This window comes from Venturia canescens, chromosome 5 (assembly GCF_019457755.1).
Source record: "Venturia canescens isolate UGA chromosome 5, ASM1945775v1, whole genome shotgun sequence".
NCBI classification, from domain to species: domain Eukaryota; kingdom Metazoa; phylum Arthropoda; class Insecta; order Hymenoptera; family Ichneumonidae; genus Venturia; species Venturia canescens.
Window position 1 is genome coordinate 17184283 of NC_057425.1, and position 15444 is coordinate 17199726.

The window sequence follows — 15444 nt, forward strand, 5'->3', positions numbered from 1 at the left end:
CTGTCGACCTAGACATCAAAAGCCGTTAAGAAATATACCTAGGGTCGAAATCTATGAAGCCGTCGATGTGAATGGCAACGACTATCATGAATCATACCTAGACATCGAAAACCATGAAGAAATATACCTAGACATCGAAAACTATGGAGAAATATACGTAGACATCGAAGACTATGGACAAATATACCTGGACATCGAAAACCATGAGGAAATATACCTAGACATCGGAAACTACGGACCCATCGACCTAGACATCGAAATTCTTGGAGCCGTCGACCTAGACATTGAGAATCGTGGAGAAATATACTTAGACATCGAAAACCATGGAGAAATATACCTAGACTTCGAAAATCTGGGAGAAATCTATTTAGACATCGAAAACCATGGAGCTGTCGACCTAGACTTCGAAAACCTGGGAGAAATCTATCTAGACATCGAAAACCATGGAGCCGTCGACCTAGAAATCGTAAACTATCAAGCCACCTACGAGAGATGGATTTTGCTTGTGCCCTTGGTGAAAAGGGGTCGAGATCGTTTCTCTACTGCGTATGCACCGACACATCATTCTAACCTCGTACGATGACGCGCGTAATTATTTTTTCCTGCAAGTTTTGCTCATACAAAAAATAAAGAATGTACGAATGTACATTTGGCGCATTCTTCACTTAAATTCACTCCAATGCTTATCATCAACGATAAACACGAGTAAAAAAAAGCCCAATCCAACGATTTACTCGATAGCATCATACCTACTAAAAGAACATTAAACGATAGCATCACACCGACTAAAAGAATATTAAAAAAAAAGATTCGGCCACAATACGTGACTCAGATTTCTTGGTAAAACGAACATGTGGTATCCTTTAATCTCTGAATGATTCGATAACATTTCGTGAAATTGACAGCTTAAATTTTGAATACAACGGGGAACTGTCACTTTCCAAATTTTTGAAGCATGAACAGATTCATGGAAATATATAGGTATACAATTTGTATTATGACACCAGAAAAAAATAAATAGATATATAAAATGTATTATGGCACCAGATTTGTCACTAAAGAAAAAACAAATAAACATCAAAAATGTGTGCGAAAAAATGCAACATTTTTTGATGAAATTAAAAAATAAATAATTAATATCTTTTCAATGCGTTAAGCTACAGAGTTCGTAGAGGTCGCGATCGAAAGATAAAAAAAAATAAAAAATACGTCATCTTGCAGGATTCTTTGGAATACTGTAATTATTCAGTTATTAAAGAAATAAATTTTGAGTGTTATCGAAAACAGCTGAAAAACACTCTCGCTCCGGTAAAGACTCTCTGGAAGCGACTCGTCATACATAAATGTACTTGTCTCAGAGTCGCTACCGCGACTCTAGATTTGAATATAGAACAAAATCAGTATGCAGTACTCTACGATATGTATACAAACTTTCAACCGATGTACTACAATAAGGAGGCCGAACCATGGCTTACAAAAGCGGATTTTCTCAAATTTGCACCTCTCATTGTGATTGACTGCTCGAAGCAGAACGATTCTCTCAAGTCTGGACCTGTTGATGTGCGCCTCGAATTTGAAACAAGCACAAATATTCCAGCACAAACATGCGCATACTGCCTTATTCTACACGATCGCATCGTTGAATACAATCCTGTGAGTGGTGGGGTGAGAAAATTGGTATAAAACCGTACCATCAACTTCTTCGGCCAACAGTCATCATGGATTTTGTCATCGATCTACAAGGCTTCAAAGGACCCATCAATGAGTTTATACTCAAAGAAATTTCAATCATTCGTGCGGACGTGAAGAATGCTGAACCTCTCACACTTTTCTTCGCACCACCGTATGCATGGGATTCTCTGCCAACAAAGTATAAAACGACAAACAAATGGCTGGAACGTAATTTTCATGGATTGTCATGGGATTTTGGTGTAATACCATACGATGCTGCAAGAGGAATAATTCAAACTATCTTACGCGGCGCTCATACCATCTTCGTAAAAGGCGGCGAAAAGTCTTTATGGCTGACGAACTTTTTGGATCTGTCAACGGAGATTGTCGATTTGGAGACTTTGGACTGCCCATCGTTGAAAAAACTGCCGAAAAGTCCATCGAAATGCGACCATCACCACCACACCAACGAATCGAAATTTAATTGTGCAACGAAGAATGTAAAATCTTTGCAAAGCTGGTTATACGTATATCATGCATTATGTAATAGAGGGATCTTGGAATAAACAAAACAATTTTATCATAAATGTGTAATTTTATTTATACAATATTCCTCCTCCTCCTCCTCCTTCAACATACATTTCATCCGTGATTCAGATATATACATTTTTGCGTTGAGAATATTAGAAATCTCTTTGAGAAAATTCAATAGCATTCCAATCACCACCGAGATATTTCATGTATAGTTGTCCACAATGAGCCGTTTCCAGAAGTTTCTCGAATACCGCTGGATTCTGATCGAATGCCTTGACAACTCGCGGTGGCAGGAATACGGTGAATTCATTCCCGATTTTCCATCTATCCCTACCCCAAAACTGTACCATCCCCTTCCACACGCTTTCAAACAGGTTCAAACGTGATCTATATTGGAATCGATGCAATCTCCTCCGGTGGTCCTTTTTTCTGTACAGGCTCTTTGATTCCGCCGACGTTATGAACACGTGCATTCTAAACTTGTTTAAACACGTTCACAGCATTTCCTACAATTTCGACGTTGCGAAGCCGGACCGTCAATATGATCGTCCATCGATGATACTGTAACGAATTTTTCCCGGGGAGGTACGATTCGTCCCTTCCCGGCTCACTCACCTCGCCTCGCGCTACTCTCCGGCTGCGAGAACGGACTGGGCGCCAGGTACAAAGTACCGCCGAATGAATCGACTTGAAGTTCGTCGGATCTCGCGATGGTAACGTCAGGCAAAATTAGAATATAGAGAACACGAGGGAAACAAGTGACCGAGGACGGTCCGGCTACTCAGCTCAGCTGAGGTACAAAAGGTAGAGGGGGGGATCCTTGGGAGAGAGTAACAATTCATAACGCAACAAAAAAAAAATATAGCCGACACAAATCAAGTAATTCAGAACAGGTTTCACAATTTATTCGAAAGCTCGATGAATAGATCAGAATACAGCGAGAGACATATTAGAAATAGAGTGGATGCGATATAAAACAAAACCGGGGGGGAAGTAAGTCGCTAACGAGTCCGAGCGTACAACGGTTAGGTCTTGCGCCGCGACGAGGGACATTCGCGTACGGCGGGCGCGAATCCGCCGGGTGAAAACGATTAGCGATTCGCCCCGCGATCTCACAGGTGCCGTAGATAGACGACAACCGATGCTCTGACATGGCAGGTAACAGGTAGCCAGTAACCCGACAAGCGGGGCTGGAGGTAATAGGCAAAAGATAACCCACGTCAGAACGAACGGTGTCGCAGGTAATGCAAGGCAAAAGGTAGCGGCACCCGGTCGATCGAGAGGGGGTTAGAAAATAAAGTAATAGAAAAATTAACGTTGGGACGGTATGAAACGGATTGAAATTTAGGGCGTAACGCCGCTCGCAAAAATATATCGGAAAGTGATCAAAATACGACACGCAGTAGACATCGTAGCGTGAAGGCTCAGGCAAAAGAGAGAATCGAGAAATATTCAACTCAAAAGATAATAGGTACTGCCGTATAAACGACGCGCGACCACGCGAGCAAGAGAGACGGGACGAAAACAAAGGCGCGAACGAACAGGCCGGCGAGAGCCTCAGCGCGTGCAGGGAGAGAGAGAGAGAGAACAACGTAACTGCGCGGAAAGTTCCAGCGCTTAATACTACATTACATCAAACTTGAACTCGATATTTTCGAAATATTTGAATGAACAAGACTTTAATTAATTAACGCGAAGACCAAATGGATTGTGAGTTCGATAGTCAAGTCGAGCCACGCAAAACTGCCGTACTAGAGAATGAACACGGGAAGTATCGGCCACAATCTCGCTCGATACTTCGCCCCGTGCCCGACTACAACGGCCAAAACGAAAAACTCTACAGAAACCGGAACTATATTCCGAAACTCAAAAGGGACTCGACTTATCTAACGAACTCGATGGAGAAAGAGACGTGGACTTACCGAGGAACACGCTCGCCGCACCAGGACCAAGAAAACTCGACTTTGGGGAGGCTCGGTTGTGGACTCGTCGTAACGATGCTCGAAGAAAGACTAATTGGTGCGTGCGAACGGTCCTCGCGATTCGGCGCTATCCCCACCACGAGGCCCATGTACTGCAGCGCTTCACGCGTTAGGCGCGAACCCGAGCGCGAACTCGGGGTTCGCGCTGCCGCGCGGGATTTTCAAACGGGGATTGCGTCAATGCCAAAATTGCGGCTACGCTTGTTGCATGATCGGATCAAATACTGACCCCTCCGCTGCTCTCACCTTTCCCGCTCACTCGAAACACTTCTCCCTACAAGATGACCGTGATCCGGGTGTCTTTCCTCTTGGGGATCCGGCGGGCAGCTCCGGAAGGCTGAGGGGAGGCCTCCCTCACGATTCCTGACGTCTAGGATGCGTGGTGGGCCCACAAAATAACCACCAGGCAAAACAGCACCTCACCTCCGGAAAACTCCCCCAGATCCCACCTGACGAGGCGCCGGTTCACGCGGACTTTGACACCCGAATCTACGGTAGTGCGGGCGGTGCAACTCGGGGTTGCTACGGCGGGAAATACACGGGCGGCGTTCATGAAATGGCCAATGCCAGCGTGTTATTTCAACCGCCCGCAGGTCGAGATTGTTTTTCGGTGCTCGTAGACGGTGTGGGAGGATGGGTTCTTGCGAGCGAGATCGGCTCGAACAGCCGGAGAGACAGCCGACAAGTTTTAATGGTTAGGCCCCTGTGGCAGCGACCACACCAACTCGTTCCAATATCGAACTCCACTGTCAAAACGCAACGTCATGATTACTCAAAAATAGGCAAACTAAAATTCTCTCTCCACCCTGCACTCAGAGGTAAAAGGTAGTCACAGAAGGTAATTAACGCTCGGTCGGTAATATAGGCGCATTCTAAGCTAAACTTAAGAGCTACGTGGTGCTGAGTCTCAGTCCGAACATCGCCCGACGAGTCGAGGGGCGTCAAAAGGACCGTAAACCCGGTCCACTGGTCGACAACGTCCGTACGAGTGGCGGGGCAGAAATGTCACGTCACAAACCCCCACCCCAGAATTTGTTTGGCTCGGTGCTGGGCGACGCTCCGCGATGTCGGCGATGGGTGGTTGGCGGGGTCGTGCTTCCTTCGGGTGACTCGTCTGGTGGCCCACTCGCACGAACGTGTCTTCCTGCTTCCGAATTGGTCTGGTGTGATGAATCTGCAACAGAGCTAGTTCCTCGGCTCGCCCTTCTCGGAGCCCAGATTTTACCCGTCCACCACGCCGTAGGCGTGCTCCATCTCCATCACAATTTGGTCCAGAAACGACATAAAAGAAAACTCAAAACGACAACGAGACTATAGCCGACAGGCTGAGCTCTGAAGAAGGATGCGAACGTTAACGACGTCCGGGCTCAACGAACTCGAGATTCGCCTCGCCCGGAACGATAACGGACGGCTCCTTGAGACGGGGCAGGGCGGGGTAGGGGTTACACACAGACACACAGCTGAGTCTTCAAAAGGCACAATTTTAATCACGTTTATCGGAGATACAAACTAACAGGAATCTTTGGCCTCATGGCCAGCTTACAATAGGTCGCCCGGGTCAGGCCGCGGACCCGTGATGGATCGGGAGGGAGAACAGGCAAAAGAAATCAAAGTGGGGCCCCTCATTAACGGACCCGCCCTTCTCCGGCGTGGCTGACCCTTCGGACAAAACGTAAATAATAGAACAAAAAACAAAAAAATGACGTTAGTGGATGAACGCAGGTACGGTGCTTCCGCCCTCGGCCCGGAAAACGTAGGACACCCCAAACTTGCAAACTAAAACAAAATCGGCCGTTGCGGCGGGTACTTATAGATAACAGGTAATAAGCTTAGCACTCCGAATCACCGGGGGAGGTAGGGAGATTCTTAGGGAGGCGGGACGGGTGGTTGACGCTGCCCCCTTCGACGTCGACACTCTTCGGCGTATAGCGCGCCGTGTGACGGGCAGGTCCGCACGGTGACGTTGAGTTTCCCGCACTTGTAACAAAACACTCGGGGTCGCTGGTTACACGCTTGGCGGCGGTGGGAGGTACTGCCACAATTATAGCACTGGCCGAAGCGTGACCCCGGGGCGTCATTCTCCTCGGTGTCGGTGGAGGTCGCGCGGGGGGCTGGCCCCGGTGCGTTTGAAGCGCTGGCGATTGGGGTGGTGATCGGAGTCCCCGCGGCAGTCTCCCCGGTCGCTCGCTCCACGGTTGACCTTTGCGCGGTACTCATCAGCTGTTCCAATGCCTCTCGCAGGGAGTCGATCATCTCGGTTTGCGCCCCTGAGTCCTTGGTCGCGTGCTCGGTGGTCTGCGTAGCGGCCTCCCGGGTGGTCGGGAATGGTCTGATCGTCGCCGACGAGCCCATCGAGCGGGGTGGGCGGAGACCCTCGTGGATCGGGCAGAAACCTGAGGACCGGTGTGTGAGCGCCCGGACCAGGTTCGATAGGGCCTCCAGGAAACCCGGTCTCAAATATTCGCACGCGGCCAATAGGTTGGCGTAAGGCCTCATGGTGTCAAAGATGGGATTACCATCAATGTCGAGGAAGTTCTGCCCCTCCATAGACTGGATGAGTTCCTCCACCAGATTCATGGCGTCGTAGTATTGCCGGTGGGATGGCTGGGTGCCGCGCATGTGGGTGGCCGCGGGTTCCCCGTTGGTGTGAGCGGTGGATGAAGTCGGCGGGTTTCGGCGCGGCGACCTCGGCGATCGGTCCCGTGGAGACCAAGGCGGCGAGGCTCGACGTGGCCGGCGGCGACGTGCTCTCGGAGTTGCAGGTGGTGAAGGCTCCGCGTCGGAATCTCTCAGTAGCTCTTCTTCCGTGGTGCTACCCAAATCGACTGTGGGGATGGAGCCCGACTCCGTGACGTACTCGTGTTCACCTTCGGATGAGGACGACGTCCCGTCTCGGGGGTGGCCGTGAGGGAACGGACGGCGAGGGCTCATGTCCCGTCCCGGGGACAGTCTGAGCGCTGGCCGGAGCCTGGTCGGTGTTGAGTCAGGGAATAGGTACGGTTTGGGTCCGCCGAAGTTTAGGTAAGAGGTACGAGGCAGAACAGGACACTGGTGCGTCAGACAGAGCAAGGCAGAAGTGACTAGGTAGCTGTGAAATGACAGATGAACCAAAACCAACGATTAGGCACCAACCCGACAAGCAGGGCGGGGTCTCGTGCTGGGAGCAGGGAGGTGCGTGGAAAAGGGTTGTGTCAAGCGCGGGTGGTCAATCCACGTAAGGCTTGAGATCCTGCACGTGGATCTTCCCGCTCCACGTTCCCTCCAAGTTCGATAGCTCCAGGACTACTGGGGATACCTTTCTCCGAACGATGAAGGGGCCGTGGAACTTGGTCGCTAGTTTTGCGGCTATGTGTTGCGTCGCGGAGGATAGCACGTGCTGTCTTTTAAGGACCAGGTCTTCGACTCGATAATCGCGATCGCGGCGTTTCCGGTTATAGTATAGGGCCTGACGCTCTTGGGCTTCGTCGATCGCGATCCGCGCGAGTCTCCGCAACTCTTCCACGTTTTTCATACGTTCGGCCCAGGACTGTGGGGTGTGGGGCACCCGTCCTTGGCCGTCCGGAGGCAAAAGGTAGCGCGGAGGTTGCGGCTCCCGCCCGTAGTTCAAATACGCGGGAGTCGCCTGAATCGACGTGTGGTGGGCGGTATTATACGCGAAACGCAGCGCGGGTAGGTGTTCGTCCCATTCACGATGGTCCGGACCGAGGTAGGACGTGATCATGGTTTTTATGACGCGGTTGACACGCTCGACGGGGTTAGATTGCGGGTGGTACGGGGCGATCGTCTGGTGTTTTACCCCCAACCGCTCCGTTAGCGCCCTGATATCGCGATTGACAAATTCGGTACCATTATCCGTGAGGAAGACGCGAGGGTGGCCCCAGCGGCACGCAATTTCGTTCTCGAAGGCTTCCGCGATTTTCTTTCCGGTCGCTTTGCGGAGAGGGACGATTTCGATCCACTTCGTGAACAGATCCTGGAGGACGAGCACGTAAGCAAACCCACTTTTACTGGGAGGTAGAGGTCCCATAACATCGCCGGCAACTATGTCCCAGGGTTGCTCGAGGTCGCGTTTGCCCATGAGGCCAACCGGGGCGGCTTGTTCAATTTTACACCGCTGGCAAACCGCGCATCTCCGCACGTACTTGGCCACGTCGCGAAACATATTGGGCCAGTAATATTGGATACTAAGGCGGTGGAAGGTTTTTTCCACGCCTAGGTGTCCGGCCTGCGGGACATCGTGAGAATTGAATAGAGCTTGCTGTCGGCGTTCGAACGGTAGCACGAGTTTCCAGGCTTCTAGGTCCCCAACTTCGAGGGCTGGAAATCGAGGGGGGCGGTGGTGGTACAGGCGGTCATCCTGACAACGCCAATCTGGGTAGCGATCGGGCGCTCGGCGGACGGTACGAAATTTTCGATTGTACCACCGATCTTTACTCTCGAGAGGGGGGCCAAGCGCGGCACAGGTCTCTTCCGGAATGCGCGAAAGGGCATCGGGCACATGGTGCAGAGCACCCTTCCGATGAATGATTTGATAATTATATTCCTGGAGTTCCAAAGCCCAGCGTCCAAGACGCCCGGAGGGGTTTTTTAGATTATGCAGCCACCGTAAGCTCGAGTGGTCGGTTATCACGGTAAAGTGGTAACCTTCCAGGTAGCATCGGAATTTTCGCACCGCCCAAATGACGGCGAGGCACTCCTGCTCGGTGGTTGTGTAATTCCTCTCGGCGGCTATGAGAGCGCGACTCGCGTACGCGATCACGTGTTCTACGTCGTCCACGGTCTGAGTTAGAACGGCTCCTAAACCCACGCTACTGGCGTCGGTTTGTAAGACAAAAGGTAAGTTGAAATTGGGGCAACTCAGGGTCGGAGAGGTGGACAACCGTGCGCGAATTTCTTTGAACGCTTCTCGTTGAGGGGCTTCCCAGGACCAAGCTGACGTCTTTTTCAACAGGGAGGTGAGCGGGTTGGCTAAAGTCGCGAACGAGGGAATGAAACGGCGGTACCATGACGCCATACCGAGAAAACGACGGAGTTGTTTGATGTTGTGCGGCGCGGGGTAATTCCCGACCGGCGCGACCTTCTCGGGGTCGATCTGTAACCCGTCGCGGTTGACTAGGAACCCGAGATACCTCACCTCCGACCGGCAAAATTCGCTCTTGTCCGCGTTTATGGTTAGCCCGGCATTACGGATTTTCGCCAACACGCGCTGTAACCATCCCAGGTGTTCTTCGAACGTCGCGGTTACGATTATTATGTCGTCGAGGTAGACGTAGACGTGGGGTTGCATTTCGGGACCGATAAGCCGATCGAGCAACCGTTGAAAGGTCGCGGGCGCGTTGGTCAGACCGAACGGCATACGGCGGAACTGGAACAGGCCCATTCCGGGGACCGTAAAGGCGGTGATCTCCCGACTCTTCTCCGCTAATGGGATCTGGAAATACGCCTGACTGAGGTCGAGGGTGGTGATATAATTCGCTTGACGTAATCGGTCCAAAATACTATTCATCAAGGTGATGGGATACGCGTCTTTCTTCGTTACCTCGTTGACTTTCCGGAAATCGAGACAGAATCGTAATTTACCGTTAGGCTTTTTGACCATGACGATCGGGCTGGACCAATCGCTGCTAGATGGTTCTATTATCTCGTCTGCCAGCATTTCTCGGACCGCGTCGTGAATGGCTTTCTCGATAGCCGGCGAGACGGCGTAATAACGTTGCTTGATCGCGGCGTGTCCGCCCACGTCGATGTGGTGTTCCGTCAGGGAGGTGCAACCGGGTTTTTCGGGGGGTCGCGGTATTTCTCGATTAACTAGCGCCTTCAAGGTGGCGTCCTGGTCGGGTGTTAAGACTCTTAGCCCGCAGCAAAGATAATTGACCGTGGCCTGGCTCATTTGGACCTCGAAAGAGTGGACGCGACGCGGTTCGAACCAACTAAACCATTTCCCGCTTGCGAAATCGACAACCCAATGGGCGGCGCGCATGAAGTCCAACCCCAAGATACAAGGTAATACTAATACAGGTAACAGGTACGCAGTCAACCGAAAGGGACTGCCGTTTAGGTAAATAGTGGGGCTCACGACTTCACTCGCGATGGCTTTCTGTCCGCCGGCCATTTCTACGCCTCGCGGGCGGCAGCGTTCTCTTGAGATTCCCAGGTTGTCGACCCACTGGATCGCGAGGGGGCCGAAAAAGGTACGGCTGGAGCCGGAATCGAATAATGCTCGTATCGGATGCCCTTGGATGGTGAAAGTTACAAAGAAGGCAGTCGGACTTTCCCCCGTCTGGACGGTTCCGCACCAGATGGTTTCGCCGTCACGCGGCGTCCGTTTGAGGGGCGTTCGGGGTGGCTCGTCATTCAGCCGCGGGGAGGCAGAAGGTAATTCGCGCGGTGATTCTTCGTTCGAAGACGACAAGGCAGAAGGTATTTCGCGCGGTAATTCTTCGTTCGAAGACGGTAAGGCAGAAGGTATTTCGCGCGGTAATTCGTCGTCCGGAGACGGTAAGGCAGAAGGTATTTCAGCGGTAACGGCGGGTACCTTTCGCGCTTTCAGAGGACCCGCCCTCAACGGTTTCCCGAACACGGACACTCGTTCGATTTTTGACCCCGGCGTCCGCAGCGATAGCAAAATACGGCTCGGGGCTCTCCACACGAATTAAAGCGGTGGCCTGGTTTCCCGCAATTCCAACAGTTCGCCGGTCGTGGGTTAGTCGCGGCGTTTCCCTCGTTGGACGGAGGGGGGTCCAGGAACGGGTTTAGCGAGTGGAGGGGCTCTGCGGTCGCGCTCGGTTTCGGCGACGGTGACCCGGTCGCTTTAGGGGGTTCCCTGCGTCGTTGTGAAGGTTTCTTCGCGGTCTTCTGTACGGCGTTGACCCTCTCCGAGGTCGGGGTGTTGTCGGGATCGTCCGACCGATATTCTACCGCGAGGGGAGGGGCGTCTTCGTCCTCTACCTCCGGCCAGGTCTCTACCGCGGCGAATAGCTTTCGCGAGGGGCCGTTAGACTGGTTTTTCGTTCCCCGGTAGGCTAATTCTGGGCACAGAGACTGGTTTGGAGCAGGTGGGGCGCGATACGTGCGAGAGACGGCGAAGCTCTTTTCAATCCTCACGGCGATGTGTTCGAACGAGTCAAAGTCAAATACGTCGTCTCGGTGAATAGCGATGTGCAGTCGGGGGATTAGATTTCGGTGCGCGTATTGGATTTGCTCCGATTCGCTCCAGGGAGGCTGGAGGCGATTAAACAGTCCCCGGAGACAGGTGAGAAAATCGGCGACGGGCTCGTCTAGACCTTGCGTTCGACGCATAATCTCCTCTCTCAGGGCGTATTGATAATCGGGGTCTCCGAATCGTACGCGACAGGCGGACGCGAATTCTGCCCACGTGCTCCAACGGTCGCTATCGTTACGAAACCACTGTAGGGCGACACCGGTTAGGAAAAAGGGAATACAACGAATTAGTTCGGCGTCGCCGACAGGTACTAGCGCGCGGCCTTCCGAGATACGGGTTAGGAACGTGTCTACGTCCTCGCCTCGCCGTCCCGCGAACGAAATGTTCCACTTCTTCATCAGGTGCAATACGGAAGCAGCGGAGACGGGCGCGCGGGCATGGGTGTATTCTGAATTATGCCGAGGGGGTGGCTCGTATACTGACCTTGGTTCGCCGGTGGTGGGGGCGGTATAATTTGGAGGCGCTCGTCCGCCGAGGGAGTGTTCGCCGGTTCGAAAGCGTGGATCGCCGCTAAGATGGCTCCCGGACGGATGGTTCGCACCCACCGACGTTTGGGTACGTGGTCGTGCGCCGGTATGCGTGGGGGGAGTACTCGCGGGTAGTCCCGTCCACGGCTGGTGATTTAGCGGGCCCGGGCCCAGGTTGGTTCCCGCGTGGATCAACCGAGTCCAGATCTCCCGGTGGCTGGATCGCTCCGGCCCCCATTGAGGTTCGGGCTGGCCGCCATTCACCCTCGCCGCCGATGGAATGGGTCCTTTAAGGCTTTCCGTGGTTTTGGTCAAGTCGCCGGACCACGGGTACGATGCACTCAATCCGTCCTCGGGTGGCAGGGTACGACCCATGCCGGAGTCCATCTCGGCCAGGCCGGGGACCGATTGAATATCCGATATCCGCGGGTCGGTGCCGAACGTCAAATTCTCTCCACCCTCGGCGCCCGCTGGCGGAGGGGAGGACGTACGCGGTGGGCCTTCGCCGGATTTCTGGGAGCCGTCACGGTTTTCTTGCGGCATCCCGGCAATTCAGGCAAAAGATATTACGATCCGCGACGCGTAGCACCACTGAAGAAAATGTACGCGGGGGCCGCCGGGGCGTGTAGTCACGGGAAATAGGGGCCACGCACGCACGAAACCAACCGGGTATAAGTTCGAGACGTTATAGGGTGCACGCGGTCCGAGTGACGAATTTCGGCGAACGAGTCGAATGCCGAATTATTCCGGGGCCGTTCCCCAAAGAAAAACTTCCGAATGGTTAACTACGAGAGCTCGGGCAGCGCCGCGCACGGGACCCAAAATTATTACCCACAAAAAAAAATGTAAACGTCAGAGAGGGAGGGAATTTGAATTCCAGAGAATAGGTACGAATTCAAATTCACCAGGTAATCAGGAAGCGGGGAGTAAACGAAAGAAAGAAAAGAATAAACGCCAAGATAGGACTGAAAAATTCGAACCCGGTAAGCACGGCCTCGAGTCCGATTTGGTAGGTAAGAACTCGAGTCCGAAGGTAATAGGTAATGATTCGAATTAGTCAGATAGGTACTGGGAAAGAATTCGATTCCGAAGAGAGTAAGCGAGAGTTTGAATCCGAAGGTAGTTCAAATTTGGAATGACTCCAAATTCGAAAGGTAATAGGTAAGAATTCAACTCCGCCAGGTAAAAGGTAAGGAATCGAACTCGTCGGAGAGAGAAAAAAAAATAAAGACGCCTGATTACGTAAAAGAATTTCACGTAATGTTCAGGTTCGTCAAAAATGGAAGAAGTACCCCAAAAAATAATGCCGTACTAGCCGACGCGTACTCGAGCTCAACGCAGTTTTAGTACCAGGGAATGGCTGAACGATGTTTGCCTCGCGGCGTAGCACGTCCGCGAAATTGGTACTAGGGTATTGCGGACTGGGTACCGAACGTAAATAGGAATTAATAATGCGAAAAAACTGGCGATGATACGAGTAGCCGAATTAACGATGGTGGTCGGTCGAAAGATGAACCGTTCTCTAACGCGAATACTCGAAGAATGGCTGTGCCGGACGAGTCAACTGGCGAGCGCCCGCTCTCCCCCTTCCGGGGTGGTAGGAGGAGGGGACTTGCCGAACGCTCGACTCCCAAAAAAAATGTTTTCGCGAAACCGCTCGAGTCGAAGTAAACAACGGATTAGCGCTTCGCGGAAGGCGAACGAATGTCGAAATAATCTTCCCGGTAACGTTGATGGCTCACGCGTGAGTGATTTCGAGTCTTCTGTACGAACAATAGAGACTCTGTTTACATGTTCGGGGCTCACGGCCAACCTCGTACGCTTCAGCGGGGCGAGTTCGAGAGGTGGTCTTATGCCCTCGGTCGCGAGAATTGTTTACGTTGGGGCTAACTGCCAACGTGGTTTGAGTCCGACCCGTTGGTCTTATGCCCTCTTGCGCGAGGCAATCGTACGGGACACAACGACTTTGCGCTGTTCGGCCACACAATACTATCCGCCGATGACACAAAGGATTAGGGAAAAGACACAAGATATCGAAACAGGCACAAGAATTCGAAGTAATTTCTTATAGTTAGGAAACAGGAGACGCAAATATAGCTTAGTCTAAGCGGCATCACAGAGTGGTCAGAAGTAAAAGCGATAAGCGGTAGAGAGAAAAAAAAATGTAAACAAACTGAGACGATATTATTACGGGCAATATATCATGGCCTGACACAGGGTGTACGAATATTTCAACAGAAAAATATCTCGTAGTCACACGAGAGGTAAAAGGAAAAAAAAAACAAAGTTATTCGGGCACCCTCTACCAACCATGCCTCTGTTCTCGGGAGTGTGCGCTAAGCACAATAATCTATGAAATACTCACAATAGCTAGAAAGAAAAATACTCTATAAATCTCTCAATCTCTCCAAGCACGTCGAGGTCTCTCGTTCGCTCGAAAAACATTACAGATACACGACAAGATCAATCGAAATTTCTCGACGCGAATGGACGCGAATCCTCGGCGTAGCCGTTAAAAAAAAATAAACCACAACGAAAAAGGTTATCGCGGAAATCGAAAGTCGACATTAAAATTCGCGAAACTCTAATAAATTGTTACTTTCGTGCCCCACGTTGGGCGCCATTTGTAACGAATTTTTCCCGGGGAGGTACGATTCGTCCCTTCCCGGCTCACTCACCTCGCCTCCCGCTACTCTCCGGCTGCGAGAACGGACTGGGCGCCAGGTACAAAGTACCGCCGAATGAATCGACTTGAAGTTCGTCGGATCTCGCGATGGTAACGTCAGGCAAAATTAGAATATAGAGAACACGAGGGAAACAAGTGACCGAGGACGGTCCGGCTACTCAGCTCAGCTGAGGTACAAAAGGTAGAGGGGGGGATCCTTGGGAGAGAGTAACAATTCATAACGCAACAAAAAAAAAATATAGCCGACACAAATCAAGTAATTCAGAACAGGTTTCACAATTTATTCGAAAGCTCGATGAATAGATCAGAATACAGCGAGAGACATATTAGAAATAGAGTGGATGCGATATAAAACAAAACCGGGGGGGAAGTAAGTCGCTAACGAGTCCGAGCGTACAACGGTTAGGTCTTGCGCCGCGACGAGGGACATTCGCGTACGGCGGGCGCGAATCCGCCGGGTGAAAACGATTAGCGATTCGCCCCGCGATCTCACAGGTGCCGTAGATAGACGACAACCGATGCTCTGACATGGCAGGTAACAGGTAGCCAGTAACCCGACAAGCGGGGCTGGAGGTAATAGGCAAAAGATAACCCACGTCAGAACGAACGGTGTCGCAGGTAATGCAAGGCAAAAGGTAGCGGCACCCGGTCGATCGAGAGGGGGTTAGAAAATAAAGTAATAGAAAAATTAACGTTGGGACGGTATGAAACGGATTGAAATTTAGGGCGTAACGCCGCTCGCAAAAATATATCGGAAAGTGATCAAAATACGACACGCAGTAGACATCGTAGCGTGAAGGCTCAGGCAAAAGAGAGAATCGAGAAATATTCAACTCAAAAGATAATAGGTACTGCCGTATAAACGACGCGCGACCACGCGAG